Source organism: Paramisgurnus dabryanus, chromosome 13, assembly GCF_030506205.2.
Source record: "Paramisgurnus dabryanus chromosome 13, PD_genome_1.1, whole genome shotgun sequence".
Classification (NCBI taxonomy): Eukaryota; Metazoa; Chordata; class Actinopteri; order Cypriniformes; family Cobitidae; genus Paramisgurnus; species Paramisgurnus dabryanus.
In genome coordinates, this window is record NC_133349.1 from 33,387,023 (window position 1) to 33,401,063 (window position 14,041).

Genomic DNA, 14,041 nt, shown 5'->3' on the forward strand with positions numbered 1-14,041 from the left:
CGCAGCTCTGCTCTGAGCAGAGCACCCAAAAATACAATAAACTCACAACGGTCCCCCTCCACGGAAATCTTTAGTAAAAGGCGAAAGATTTATGCGTAGTTGAAGGAAAACTTGAGTTATGCCCAACAACCCTTGACCCAGTGTGCTCCATGTGCCACACCATAATGTCCAAAAAGGGTAATTTCTGGTTCAGGATCCACCCAGACCCTTCCACCTGGGAGGAGCAAAAGAGGTAGAAATACCTTCCTGTGAAAAAAAGACACAGGCACAGGCTACTAACATGTCACAGTGTGATCTTTTGATGAGAGGATTTGGGGAATGAAACTCTGTGCACAGAGGATGCACAGGTTACCTCCAATCTCCATCCCGTTAGGTTTTCAAATCTCAAATAACCAAAATAATAAAAGCCACCCCAAAAAACAGTAGAGGAATTTTCTTCCAAGCCAGGGGAATCTTCATCAATTTCCATAGCCTCTAGAAAAAAGGAAAGAAAGGGCCCCAACAGAAGAACAAGGTCTAAGACCTTCAGCTTAATAGATCATTTTCACTTCAAAAATTCTTTTTGGGGTTATGATAGCTGGTGTTAGGGCAGGGTGTAGTTTAGGGTTAATTTATTTCAGGTAAATAGTAAAAAAGCAAGGGGAGGGGTTGGGTTAAGGTTCAGAATGGGGCAGGGCTGTCCTTTAAAAGACCTATCTAGGGGGGTTACTGATTTTGGGGTAAGGATGGTGGTTGGCTGGGGCAGTAGAAGGGAATGTTTTTTAAAAAAGAAGGTAAAGAAACTTTTTAAAATATAAACAAACACACAAAATAAACAAAAAACGTGGGGAAAAAAACAGGAAGGCTGTCCTCACAAATGGGGAGTACGTGTGTTATAAGCTGCGGTCTGGGTTGACGACTCGGCTCGACGACCCAGTTCGGGCGTCAGATCCTCGTTAGTATAGTGGACAGTATCTCCGCCTGTCACGCGGAAGACCGGGGTTCGATTCCCCGACGGGGAGAACTACTTTTCGTTTGACTTCTCAAACAACTTGCACAAGCCACCTTTAAGCATCAAAATCGGCTTAAGAACTGCGCTGCTCTCATTCTCACGACTGGGTCGAGCAAAAAGCTGTGCGTTGGCCGGGAATCGAACCCGGGTCAACTGCTTGGAAGGCAGCTATGCTCACCACTATACCACCAACGCAGGCAGGCGTGTATTGCTCAACAAGACTTGTGAATGTCCTCAACCAACTGTTGTTTCAGATCTGCACTGAATTGATCACGGATTCAGTCGATTCCCTTTCATGCCTCCTGCTGTTGTCTCTAACTTGATTACACAGAAGCCAAGGAGTACTCTTTCAAAGGGGAGGTTGCCCGGCGTGACGCCCATGAAATCCTCGTTAGTATAGTGGACAGTATCTCCGCCTGTCACGCGGAAGACCGGGGTTCGATTCCCCGACGGGGAGGTTTACTTTGTCTCAGGACTGCCAAATGAAACGCAAGAGATATGGCACGAGCTGAATACTGCTGTGCCGTCTTGCCGTCCCTATGTTGGATTTACCCGGCGCCTTTGTTTAAAGCCACTGAACACCAGTGATGGGAGAAACCAAGATTTCCGAAGCTTCGAATCAGTTGAACCAATTGCTTCGAAAATTGATTCAGTTTTTCGAAGCGTTCGAAACACCACACTCGCTGGCGACACCTGCTGGTCAAAATAGTGTAAAAGCAGATCTGTCCAAACGTTTGACACTTTATTTTACAAAATAATAGCAAGATTTGTATTAAAATATGTTTAAAAAACTTATTTGACTTAATTATGACATAATTTAAAGTGTATTATGTGTTTTTTTGTTTTATTTAGGGCAAACAAATCGTTAAAACTATCTCCCCTTTTAATTATGCACGTTTTTGTCATTAAATCTGTCTATAAAAAAGAGTAAACAAAATGGTAGTGTTATTAGTCAGAAGGATGCATGTTTTATGAACTTGCATCATAAAACTGACCCGAGTTCACCTAACCATATTAGACACTGGTCATTTGTGACCAACTCCCCGTAGTGGTGAACCATCGGATTTTCGAAACGGTCATGACATAATGAAGCCTCGTTTGCTAAAATCACGTGACTTGAATTCGGTTTGAAACACTCTCCGAACCAATTGATTGGAAAGAAAAGATTCCCAAAGGTTTCTAAGCCTCATGAAGCAGTGCTTCGAAAGCGAGCATCACTACTAAACTCATCACGACAAACACAAGCATAACGAAAGACTTTCTGCAATTGACCAAAGTTACGCAGCTCTGCTCTGAGCAGAGCACCCAAAAATACAATAAACTCACAACGGTCCCCCTCCACGGAAATCTTTAGTAAAAGGCGAAAGATTTATGCGTAGTTGAAGGAAAACTTGAGTTATGCCCAACAACCCTTGACCCAGTGTGCTCCATGTGCCACACCATAATGTCCAAAAAGGGTAATTTCTGGTTCAGGATCCACCCAGACCCTTCCACCTGGGAGGAGCAAAAGAGGTAGAAATACCTTCCTGTGAAAAAAAGACACAGGCACAGGCTACTAACATGTCACAGTGTGATCTTTTGATGAGAGGATTTGGGGAATGAAACTCTGTGCACAGAGGATGCACAGGTTACCTCCAATCTCCATCCCGTTAGGTTTTCAAATCTCAAATAACCAAAATAATAAAAGCCACCCCAAAAAACAGTAGAGGAATTTTCTTCCAAGCCAGGGGAATCTTCATCAATTTCCATAGCCTCTAGAAAAAAGGAAAGAAAGGGCCCCAACAGAAGAACAAGGTCTAAGACCTTCAGCTTAATAGATCATTTTCACTTCAAAAATTCTTTTTGGGGTTATGATAGCTGGTGTTAGGGCAGGGTGTAGTTTAGGGTTAATTTATTTCAGGTAAATAGTAAAAAAGCAAGGGGAGGGGTTGGGTTAAGGTTCAGAATGGGGCAGGGCTGTCCTTTAAAAGACCTATCTAGGGGGGTTACTGATTTTGGGGTAAGGATGGTGGTTGGCTGGGGCAGTAGAAGGGAATGTTTTTTAAAAAAGAAGGTAAAGAAACTTTTTAAAATATAAACAAACACACAAAATAAACAAAAAACGTGGGGAAAAAAACAGGAAGGCTGTCCTCACAAATGGGGAGTACGTGTGTTATAAGCTGCGGTCTGGGTTGACGACTCGGCTCGACGACCCAGTTCGGGCGTCAGATCCTCGTTAGTATAGTGGACAGTATCTCCGCCTGTCACGCGGAAGACCGGGGTTCGATTCCCCGACGGGGAGAAGTACTTTTCGTTTGACTTCTCAAACAACTTGCACGAGCCACCTTTAAGCATCAAAATCGGCTTAAGAACTGCGCTGCTCTCATTCTCACGACTGGGTCGAGCAAAAAGCTGTGCGTTGGCCGGGAATCGAACCCGGGTCAACTGCTTGGAAGGCAGCTATGCTCACCACTATACCACCAACGCAGGCAGGCGGGTGTTGCTCAACAAGACTTGTGAATGTCATCAACCAACTGTTGTTTCAGATCTGCACTGAATTGATCACGGATTCAGTCGATTCCCTTTCATGCCTCCTGCTGTTGTCTCTAACTTGATGACACAGAAGCCAAGGAGTACTCTTTCAAAGGGGAGGTTGCCCGGCGTGACGCCCATGAAATCCTCGTTAGTATAGTGGACAGTATCTCCGCCTGTCACGCGGAAGACCGGGGTTCGATTCCCCGACGGGGAGGTTTACTTTGTCTCAGGACTGCCAAATGAAACGCAAGAGATATGGCACGAGCTGAATACTGCTGTGCCGTCTTCGCACGTCTTGCCGTCCCTATGTTGGATTTACCCGGCGCCTTTGTTTAAAGCCACTGAACACCAGTGATGGGAGAAACCAAGATTTCCGAAGCTTCGAATCAGTTGAACCAATTGCTTCGAAAATTGATTCAGTTTTTCGAAGCGTTCGAAACACCACACTCGCTGGCGACACCTGCTGGTCAAAATAGTGTAAAAGCAGATCTGTCCAAACGTTTGACACTTTATTTTGCAAAATAATAGCAAGATTTGTATTAAAATATGTTTAAAAAACTTATTTGACTTAATTATGACATAATTAAAGTGTATTATGTGTTTTTTTGTTTTATTTAGGGCAAACAAATCGTTAAAACTATCTCCCCTTTTAATTATGCACGTTTTTGTCATTAAATCTGTCTATAAAAAAGAGTAAACAAAATGGTAGTGTTATTAGTCAGAAGGATGCATGTTTTATGAACTTGCATCATAAAACTGACCCGAGTTCACCTAACCATATTAGACACTGGTCATTTGTGACCAACTCCCCCTAGTGGTGAACCATCGGATTTTCGAAACGTTTCGAAACGGTCATGACATAATGAAGCCTCGTTTGCTAAAATCACGTGACTTGAAACCGGTTTGAAACACTCTCCGAACCAATTGATTGGAAAGAAAAGATTCCCAAAGGTTTCTAAGCCTCATGAAGCAGTGCTTCGAAAGCGAGCATCACTACTAAACTCATCACGACAAACACAAGCATAACGAAAGACTTTCTGCAATTGACCAAAGTTACGCAGCTCTGCTCTGAGCAGAGCACCCAAAAATACAATAAACTCACAACGGTCCCCCTCCACGGAAATCTTTAGTAAAAGGCGAAAGATTTATGCGTAGTTGAAGGAAAACTTGAGTTATGCCCAACAACCCTTGACCCAGTGTGCTCCATGTGCCACACCATAATGTCCAAAAAGGGTAATTTCTGGTTCAGGATCCACCCAGACCCTTCCACCTGGGAGGAGCAAAAGAGGTAGAAATACCTTCCTGTGAAAAAAAGACACAGGCACAGGCTACTAACATGTCACAGTGTGATCTTTTGATGAGAGGATTTGGGGAATGAAACTCTGTGCACAGAGGATGCACAGGTTACCTCCAATCTCCATCCCGTTAGGTTTTCAAATCTCAAATAACCAAAATAATAAAAGCCACCCCAAAAAACAGTAGAGGAATTTTCTTCCAAGCCAGGGGAATCTTCATCAATTTCCATAGCCTCTAGAAAAAAGGAAAGAAAGGGCCCCAACAGAAGAACAAGGTCTAAGACCTTCAGCTTAATAGATCATTTTCACTTCAAAAATTCTTTTTGGGGTTATGATAGCTGGTGTTAGGGCAGGGTGTAGTTTAGGGTTAATTTATTTCAGGTAAATAGTAAAAAAGCAAGGGGAGGGGTTGGGTTAAGGTTCAGAATGGGGCAGGGCTGTCCTTAAAAAGACCTATCTAGGGGGGTTACTGATTTTGGGGTAAGGATGGTGGTTGGCTGGGGCAGTAGAAGGGAATGTTTTTTAAAAAAGAAGGTAAAGAAACTTTTTAAAATATAAACAAACACACAAAATAAACAAAAAACGTGGGGAAAAAAACAGGAAGGCTGTCCTCACAAATGGGGAGTACGTGTGTTATAAGCTGTGGTCTGGGTTGACGACTCGGCTCGACGACCCAGTTCGGGCGTCAGATCCTCGTTAGTATAGTGGACAGTTTTTCCGCCTGTCACGCGGAAGACCGGGGTTCGATTCCCCGACGGGGAGAACTACTTTTCGTTTGACTTCTCAAACAACTTGCACGAGCCACCTTTAAGCATCAAAATCGGCTTAAGAACTGCGCTGCTCTCATTCTCACGACTGGGTCGAGCAAAAAGCTGTGCGTTGGCCAGGAATCGAACCCGGGTCAACTGCTTGGAAGGCAGCTATGCTCACCACTATACCACCAACGCAGGCAGGCGGGTATTGCTCAACAAGACTTGTGAATGTCCTCAACCAACTGTTGTTTCAGATCTGCACTGAATTGATCACGGATTCAGTCGATTCCCTTTCATGCCTCCTGCTGTTGTCTCTAACTTGATGACACAGAAGCCAAGGAGTACTCTTTCAAAGGGGAGGTTGCCCGGCGTGACGCCCATGAAATCCTCGTTAGTATAGTGGACAGTATCTCCGCCTGTCACGCGGAAGACCGGGGTTCGATTCCCCGACGGGGAGGTTTACTTTGTCTCAGGACTGCCAAATGAAACGCAAGAGATATGGCACGAGCTGAATACTGCTGTGCCGTCTTCGCACCTCTTGCCGTCCCTATGTTGGATTTACCCGGCGCCTTTGTTTAAAGCCACTGAACACCAGTGATGGGAGAAACCAAGATTTCCGAAGCTTCGAATCAGTTGAACCAATTGCTTCGAAAATTGATTCAGTTTTTCGAAGCGTTCGAAACACCACAGTCGCTGGCGACACCTGCTGGTCAAAATAGTGTAAAAGCAGATCTGTCCAAACGTTTGACACTTTATTTTACAAAATAATAGCAAGATTTGTATTAAAATATGTTTAAAAAACTTATTTGACTTAATTATGACATAATTTAAAGTGTATTATGTGTTTTTTTGTTTTATTTAGGGCAAACAAATCGTTAAAACTATCTCCCCTTTTAATTATGCACGTTTTTGTCATTAAATCTGTCTATAAAAAAGAGTAAACAAAATGGTAGTGTTATTAGTCAGAAGGATGCATGTTTTATGAACTTGCATCATAAAACTGACCCGAGTTCACCTAACCATATTAGACACTGGTCATTTGTGACCAACTCCCCCTAGTGGTGAACCATCGGATTTTCGAAACGTTTCGAAACGGTCATGACATAATGAAGCCTCGTTTGCTAAAATCACGTGACTTGAATTCGGTTTGAAACACTCTCCGAACCAATTGATTGGAAAGAAAAGATTCCCAAAGGTTTCTAAGCCTCATGAAGCAGTGCTTCGAAAACGAGCATCACTACTAAACTCATCACGACAAACACAAGCATAACGAAAGACTTTCTGCAATTGACCAAAGTTACGCAGCTCTGCTCTGAGCAGAGCACCCAAAAATACAATAAACTCACAACGGTCCCGCTCCACGGAAATCTTTAGTAAAAGGCGAAAGATTTATGCGTAGTTGAAGGAAAACTTGAGTTATGCCCAACAACCCTTGACCCAGTGTGCTCCATGTGCCACACCATAATGTCCAAAAAGGGTAATTTCTGGTTCAGGATCCACCCAGACCCTTCCAACTGGGAGGAGCAAAAGAGGTAGAAATACCTTCCTGTGAAAAAAAGACACAGGCACAGGCTACTAACATGTCACAGTGTGATCTTTTGATGAGAGGTTTTGGGGAATGAAACTCTGTGCACAGAGGATGCACAGGTTACCTCCAATCTCCATCCCGTTAGGTTTTCAAATCTCAAATAACCAAAATAATAAAAGCCACCCCAAAAAACAGTAGAGGAATTTTCTTCCAAGCCAGGGGAATCTTCATCAATTTCCATAGCCTCTAGAAAAAAGGAAAGAAAGGGCCCCAACAGAAGAACAAGGTCTAAGACCTTCAGCTTAATAGATCATTTTCACTTCAAAAATTCTTTTTGGGGTTATGATAGCTGGTGTTAGGGCAGGGTGTAGTTTAGGGTTAATTTATTTCGGGTAAATAGTAAAAAAGCAAGAGGAGGGGTTGGGTTAAGGTTCAGAATGGGGCAGGGCTGTCCTTTAAAAGACCTATCTAGCGGGGTTACTGATTTTGGGGTAAGGATGGTGGTTGGCTGGGGCAGTAGAAGGGAATGTTTTTTAAAAAAGAAGGTAAAGAAACTTTTTAAAATATAAACAAACACACAAAATAAACAAAAAACGTGGGGAAAAAAACAGGAAGGCTGTCCTCACAAATGGGGAGTACGTGTGTTATAAGCTGCGGTCTGGGTTGACGACTCGGCTCGACGACCCAGTTCGGGCGTCAGATCCTCGTTAGTATAGTGGACAGTATCTCCGCCTGTCACGCGGAAGACCGGGGTTCGATTCCCCGACTGGGAGAACTACTTTTCGTTTGACTTCTCAAACAACTTGCACGAGCCACCTTTAAGCATCAAAATCGGCTTAAGAACTGCGCTGCTCTCATTCTCACGACTGGGTCGAGCAAAAAGCTGTGCGTTGGCCGAGAATCGAACCCGGGTCAACTGCTTGGAAGGCAGCTATGCTCACCACTATACCACCAACGCAGGCAGGCGGGTATTGCTCAACAAGACTTGTGAATGTCCTCAACCAACTGTTGTTTCAGATCTGCACTGAATTGATCACGGATTCAGTTGATTCCCTTTCATGCCTCCTGCTGTTGTCTCTAACTTGATGACACAGAAGCCAAGGAGTACTCTTTCAAAGGGGAGGTTGCCCGGCGTGACGCCCATGAAATCCTCGTTAGTATAGTGGACAGTATCTCCGCCTGTCACGCGGAAGACCGGGGTTCGATTCCCCGACGGGGAGGTTTACTTTGTCTCAGGACTGCCAAATGAAACGCAAGAGATATGGCACGAGCTGAATACTGCTGTGCTGTCTTCGCACCTCTTGCCGTCCCTATGTTGGATTTACCCGGCGCCTTTGTTTAAAGCCACTGAACACCAGTGATGGGAGAAACCAAGATTTCCGAAGCTTCGAATCAGTTGAACCAATTGCTTCGAAAATTGATTCAGTTTTTCGAAGCGTTCGAAACACCACACTCGCTGGCGACACCTGCTGGTCAAAATAGTGTAAAAGCAGATCTGTCCAAACGTTTGACACTTTATTTTACAAAATAATAGCAAGATTTGTATTAAAATATGTTTAAAAAACTTATTTGACTTAATTATGACATAATTTAAAGTGTATTATGTGTTTTTTTGTTTTATTTAGGGCAAACAAATCGGTAAAACTATCTCCCCTTTTAATTATGCACGTTTTTGTCATTAAATCTGTCTATAAAAAAGAGTAAACAAAATGGTAGTGTTATTAGTCAGAAGGATGCATGTTTTATGAACTTGCATCATAAAACTGACCCGAGTTCACCTAACCATATTAGACACTGGTCATTTGTGACCAACTCCCCCTAGTGGTGAACCATCGGATTTTCGAAACGTTTCGAAACGGTCATGACATAATGAAGCCTCGTTTGCTAAAATCACGTGACTTGAATTCGGTTTGAAACACTCTCCGAACCAATTGATTGGAAAGAAAAGATTCCCAAAGGTTTCTAAGCCTCATGAAGCAGTGCTTCGAAAGCGAGCATCACTACTAAACTCATCACGACAAACACAAGCATAACGAAAGACTTTCTGCAATTGACCAAAGTTACGCAGCTCTGCTCTGAGCAGAGCACCCAAAAATACAATAAACTCACAACGGTCCCCCTCCACGGAAATCTTTAGTAAAAGGCGAAAGATTTATGCGTAGTTGAAGGAAAACTTGAGTTATGCCCAACAACCCTTGACCCAGTGTGCTCCATGTGCCACACCATAATGTCCAAAAAGGGTAATTTCTGGTTCAGGATCCACCCAGACCCTTCCAACTGGGAGGAGCAAAAGAGGTAGAAATACCTTCCTGTGAAAAAAAGACACAGGCACAGGCTACTAACATGTCACAGTGTGATCTTTTGATGAGAGGTTTTGGGGAATGAAACTCTGTGCACAGAGGATGCACAGGTTACCTCCAATCTCCATCCCGTTAGGTTTTCAAATCTCAAATAACCAAAATAATAAAAGCCACCCCAAAAAACAGTAGAGGAATTTTCTTCCAAGCCAGGGGAATCTTCATCAATTTCCATAGCCTCTAGAAAAAAGGAAAGAAAGGGCCCCAACAGAAGAACAAGGTCTAAGACCTTCAGCTTAATAGATCATTTTCACTTCAAAAATTCTTTTTGGGGTTATGATAGCTGGTGTTAGGGCAGGGTGTAGTTTAGGGTTAATTTATTTCGGGTAAATAGTAAAAAAGCAAGAGGAGGGGTTGGGTTAAGGTTCAGAATGGGGCAGGGCTGTCCTTTAAAAGACCTATCTAGCGGGGTTACTGATTTTGGGGTAAGGATGGTGGTTGGCTGGGGCAGTAGAAGGGAATGTTTTTTAAAAAAGAAGGTAAAGAAACTTTTTAAAATATAAACAAACACACAAAATAAACAAAAAACGTGGGGAAAAAAACAGGAAGGCTGTCCTCACAAATGGGGAGTACGTGTGTTATAAGCTGCGGTCTGGGTTGACGACTCGGCTCGACGACCCAGTTCGGGCGTCAGATCCTCGTTAGTATATTGGACAGTATCTCCGCCTGTCACGCGGAAGACCGGGGTTCGATTCCCCGACTGGGAGAACTACTTTTCGTTTGACTTCTCAAACAACTTGCACGAGCCACCTTTAAGCATCAAAATCGGCTTAAGAACTGCGCTGCTCTCATTCTCACGACTGGGTCGAGCAAAAAGCTGTGCGTTGGCCGAGAATCGAACCCGGGTCAACTGCTTGGAAGGCAGCTATGCTCACCACTATACCACCAACGCAGGCAGGCGGGTATTGCTCAACAAGACTTGTGAATGTCCTCAACCAACTGTTGTTTCAGATCTGCACTGAATTGATCACGGATTCAGTTGATTCCCTTTCATGCCTCCTGCTGTTGTCTCTAACTTGATGACACAGAAGCCAAGGAGTACTCTTTCAAAGGGGAGGTTGCCCGGCGTGACGCCCATGAAATCCTCGTTAGTATAGTGGACAGTATCTCCGCCTGTCACGCGGAAGACCGGGGTTCGATTCCCCGACGGGGAGGTTTACTTTGTCTCAGGACTGCCAAATGAAACGCAAGAGATATGGCACGAGCTGAATACTGCTGTGCTGTCTTCGCACCTCTTGCCGTCCCTATGTTGGATTTACCCGGCGCCTTTGTTTAAAGCCACTGAACACCAGTGATGGGAGAAACCAAGATTTCCGAAGCTTCGAATCAGTTGAACCAATTGCTTCGAAAATTGATTCAGTTTTTCGAAGCGTTCGAAACACCACACTCGCTGGCGACACCTGCTGGTCAAAATAGTGTAAAAGCAGATCTGTCCAAACGTTTGACACTTTATTTTACAAAATAATAGCAAGATTTGTATTAAAATATGTTTAAAAAACTTATTTGACTTAATTATGACATAATTTAAAGTGTATTATATGTTTTTTTGTTTTATTTAGGGCAAACAAATCGTTAAAACTATCTCCCCTTTTAATTATGCACGTTTTTGTCATTAAATCTGTCTATAAAAAAGAGTAAACAAAATGGTAGTGTTATTAGTCAGAAGGATGCATGTTTTATGAACTTGCATCATAAAACTGACCCGAGTTCACCTACCCATATTAGACACTGGTCATTTGTGACCAACTCCCCCTAGTGGTGAACCATCGGATTTTCGAAACGTTTCGAAACGGTCATGACATAATGAAGCCTCGTTTGCTAAAATCACGTGACTTGAAACCGGTTTGAAACACTCTCCGAACCAATTGATTGGAAAGAAAAGATTCCCAAAGGTTTCTAAGCCTCATGAAGCAGTGCTTCGAAAGCGAGCATCACTACTAAACTCATCACGACAAACACAAGCATAACGAAAGACTTTCTGCAATTGACCAAAGTTACGCAGCTCTGCTCTGAGCAGAGCACCCAAAAATACAATAAACTCACAACGGTCCCCCTCCACGGAAATCTTTAGTAAAAGGCGAAAGATTTATGAGTAGTTGAAGGAAAACTTGAGTTATGCCCAACAACCCTTGACCCAGTGTGCTCCGTGTGCCACACCATAATGTCCAAAAAGGGTAATTTCTGGTTCAGGATCCACCCAGACCCTTCCACCTGGGAGGAGCAAAAGAGGTAGAAATACCTTCCTGTGAAAAAAAGACACAGGCACAGGCTACTAACATGTCACAGTGTGATCTTTTGATGAGAGGATTTGGGGAATGAAACTCTGTGCACAGAGGATGCACAGGTTACCTCCAATCTCCATCCCGTTAGGTTTTCAAATCTCAAATAACCAAAATAATAAAAGCCACCCCAAAAAACAGTAGAGGAATTTTCGTCCAAGCCAGGGGAATCTTCATCAATTTCCATAGCCTCTAGAAAAAAGGAAAGAAAGGGCCCCAACAGAAGAACAAGGTCTAAGACCTTCAGCTTAATAGATCATTTTCACTTCAAAAATTCTTTTTGGGGTTATGATAGCTGGTGTTAGGGCAGGGTGTAGTTTAGGGTTAATTTATTTCAGGTAAATAGTAAAAAAGCAAGGGGAGGGGTTGGGTTAAGGTTCAGAATGGGGCAGGGCTGTCTTTTAAAAGACCTATCTAGGGGGGTTACTGATTTTGGGGTAAGGATGGTGGTTGGCTGGGGCAGTAGAAGGGAATGTTTTTTAAAAAAGAAGGTAAAGAAACTTTTTAAAATATAAACAAACACACAAAATAAACAAAAAACGTGGGGAAAAAAACAGGAAGGCTGTCCTCACAAATGGGGAGTACGTGTGTTATAAGCTGCGGTCTGGGTTGACGACTCGGCTCGACGACCCAGTTCGGGCGTCAGATCCTCGTTAGTATAGTGGACAGTATCTCCGCCTGTCACGCGGAAGACCGGGGTTCGATTCCCCGACGGGGAGAGCTACTTTTCGTTTGACTTCTCAAACAACTTGCACGAGCCACCTTTAAGCATCATAATCGGCTTAAGATCTGCGCTGCTCTCATTCTCACGACTGGGTCGAGCAAAAAGCTGTGCGTTGGCCGGGAATCGAACCCGGGTCAACTGCTTGGAAGGCAGCTATACTCACCACTATACCACCAACGCAGGCAGGCGGGTATTGCTCAACAAGACTTGTGAATGTCCTCAACCAACTGTTGTTTCAGATCTGCACTGAATTGATCACGGATTCAGTCGATTCCCTTTCATGCCTCCTGCTGTTGTCTCTAACTTGATTACACAGAAGCCAAGGAGTACTCTTTCAAAGGGGATGTTGCCCGGCGTGACGCCCATGAAATCCTCGTTAGTATAGTGGACAGTATCTCCGCCTGTCACGCGGAAGACCGGGGTTCGATTCCCCGACGGGGAGGTTTACTTTGTCTCAGGACTGCCAAATGAAACGCAAGAGATATGGCACGAGCTGAATACTGCTGTGCTGTCTTCGCACCTCTTGCCGTCCCTATGTTGGATTTACCCGGCGCCTTTGTTTAAAGCCACTGAACACCAGTGATGGGAGAAACCAAGATTTCCGAAGCTTCGAATCAGTTGAACCAATTGCTTCGAAAATTGATTCAGTTTTTCGAAGCGTTCGAAACACCACACTCGCTGGCGACACCTGCTGGTCAAAATAGTGTAAAAGCAGATCTGTCCAAACGTTTGACACTTTATTTTACAAAATAATAGCAAGATTTGTATTAAAATATGTTTAAAAAACTTATTTGACTTAATTATGACATAATTTAAAGTGTATTATATGTTTTTTTGTTTTATTTAGGGCAAACAAATCGTTAAAACTATCTCCCCTTTTAATTATGCACGTTTTTGTCATTAAATCTGTCTATAAAAAAGAGTAAACAAAATGGTAGTGTTATTAGTCAGAAGGATGCATGTTTTATGAACTTGCATCATAAAACTGACCCGAGTTCACCTACCCATATTAGACACTGGTCATTTGTGACCAACTCCCCCTAGTGGTGAACCATCGGATTTTCGAAACGTTTCGAAACGGTCATGACATAATGAAGCCTCGTTTGCTAAAATCACGTGACTTGAAACCGGTTTGAAACACTCTCCGAACCAATTGATTGGAAAGAAAAGATTCCCAAAGGTTTCTAAGCCTCATGAAGCAGTGCTTCGAAAGCGAGCATCACTACTAAACTCATCACGACAAACACAAGCATAACGAAAGACTTTCTGCAATTGACCAAAGTTACGCAGCTCTGCTCTGAGCAGAGCACCCAAAAATACAATAAACTCACAACGGTCCCCCTCCACGGAAATCTTTAGTAAAAGGCGAAAGATTTATGAGTAGTTGAAGGAAAACTTGAGTTATGCCCAACAACCCTTGACCCAGTGTGCTCCGTGTGCCACACCATAATGTCCAAAAAGGGTAATTTCTGGTTCAGGATCCACCCAGACCCTTCCACCTGGGAGGAGCAAAAGAGGTAGAAATACCTTCCTGTGAAAAAAAGACACAGGCACAGGCTACTAACATGTCACAGTGTGATCTTTTGATGAGAGGATTTGGG

The 14,041-nt window shown here is 43.4% G+C and overlaps 13 non-coding genes across 13 annotated transcripts; all 13 read right to left on the bottom strand.

Moving 5' to 3' along the window:
- Positions 1 to 3: 3 nt before the first annotated feature.
- Positions 4 to 119, bottom strand: LOC135728411 (U5 spliceosomal RNA). Its single transcript, XR_010525557.1, has one exon. It is a non-coding gene; the product is annotated as a U5 spliceosomal RNA (small nuclear RNA).
- Positions 120 to 1,114: 995 nt separating this feature from the next.
- On the bottom strand, positions 1,115 to 1,186 carry trnag-ucc (transfer RNA glycine (anticodon UCC)). Its single transcript has one exon. It is a non-coding gene; the product is annotated as a tRNA-Gly (tRNA).
- A 1,088-nt stretch (positions 1,187 to 2,274) lies between these two features.
- LOC135728388 (U5 spliceosomal RNA) lies at positions 2,275 to 2,390 on the bottom strand. Its single transcript, XR_010525535.2, has one exon. It is a non-coding gene; the product is annotated as a U5 spliceosomal RNA (small nuclear RNA).
- Positions 2,391 to 3,385: 995 nt separating this feature from the next.
- On the bottom strand, positions 3,386 to 3,457 carry trnag-ucc (transfer RNA glycine (anticodon UCC)). Its single transcript has one exon. It is a non-coding gene; the product is annotated as a tRNA-Gly (tRNA).
- A 1,107-nt stretch (positions 3,458 to 4,564) lies between these two features.
- LOC141280099 (U5 spliceosomal RNA) lies at positions 4,565 to 4,680 on the bottom strand. Its single transcript, XR_012334892.1, has one exon. It is a non-coding gene; the product is annotated as a U5 spliceosomal RNA (small nuclear RNA).
- Positions 4,681 to 5,675: 995 nt separating this feature from the next.
- On the bottom strand, positions 5,676 to 5,747 carry trnag-ucc (transfer RNA glycine (anticodon UCC)). The gene has a single exon. It is a non-coding gene; the product is annotated as a tRNA-Gly (tRNA).
- A 1,108-nt stretch (positions 5,748 to 6,855) lies between these two features.
- Positions 6,856 to 6,971, bottom strand: LOC141280171 (U5 spliceosomal RNA). Its single transcript, XR_012334964.1, has one exon. It is a non-coding gene; the product is annotated as a U5 spliceosomal RNA (small nuclear RNA).
- A 995-nt stretch (positions 6,972 to 7,966) lies between these two features.
- trnag-ucc (transfer RNA glycine (anticodon UCC)) lies at positions 7,967 to 8,038 on the bottom strand. The gene has a single exon. It is a non-coding gene; the product is annotated as a tRNA-Gly (tRNA).
- Positions 8,039 to 9,146: 1,108 nt separating this feature from the next.
- On the bottom strand, positions 9,147 to 9,262 carry LOC141280100 (U5 spliceosomal RNA). Its single transcript, XR_012334893.1, has one exon. It is a non-coding gene; the product is annotated as a U5 spliceosomal RNA (small nuclear RNA).
- Positions 9,263 to 10,257: 995 nt separating this feature from the next.
- On the bottom strand, positions 10,258 to 10,329 carry trnag-ucc (transfer RNA glycine (anticodon UCC)). Its single transcript has one exon. It is a non-coding gene; the product is annotated as a tRNA-Gly (tRNA).
- A 1,108-nt stretch (positions 10,330 to 11,437) lies between these two features.
- On the bottom strand, positions 11,438 to 11,553 carry LOC141280168 (U5 spliceosomal RNA). The gene has a single exon (XR_012334961.1). It is a non-coding gene; the product is annotated as a U5 spliceosomal RNA (small nuclear RNA).
- Positions 11,554 to 12,548: 995 nt separating this feature from the next.
- Positions 12,549 to 12,620, bottom strand: trnag-ucc (transfer RNA glycine (anticodon UCC)). The gene has a single exon. It is a non-coding gene; the product is annotated as a tRNA-Gly (tRNA).
- Positions 12,621 to 13,728: 1,108 nt separating this feature from the next.
- Positions 13,729 to 13,844, bottom strand: LOC135728409 (U5 spliceosomal RNA). Its single transcript, XR_010525555.2, has one exon. It is a non-coding gene; the product is annotated as a U5 spliceosomal RNA (small nuclear RNA).
- Positions 13,845 to 14,041: the final 197 nt, after the last annotated feature.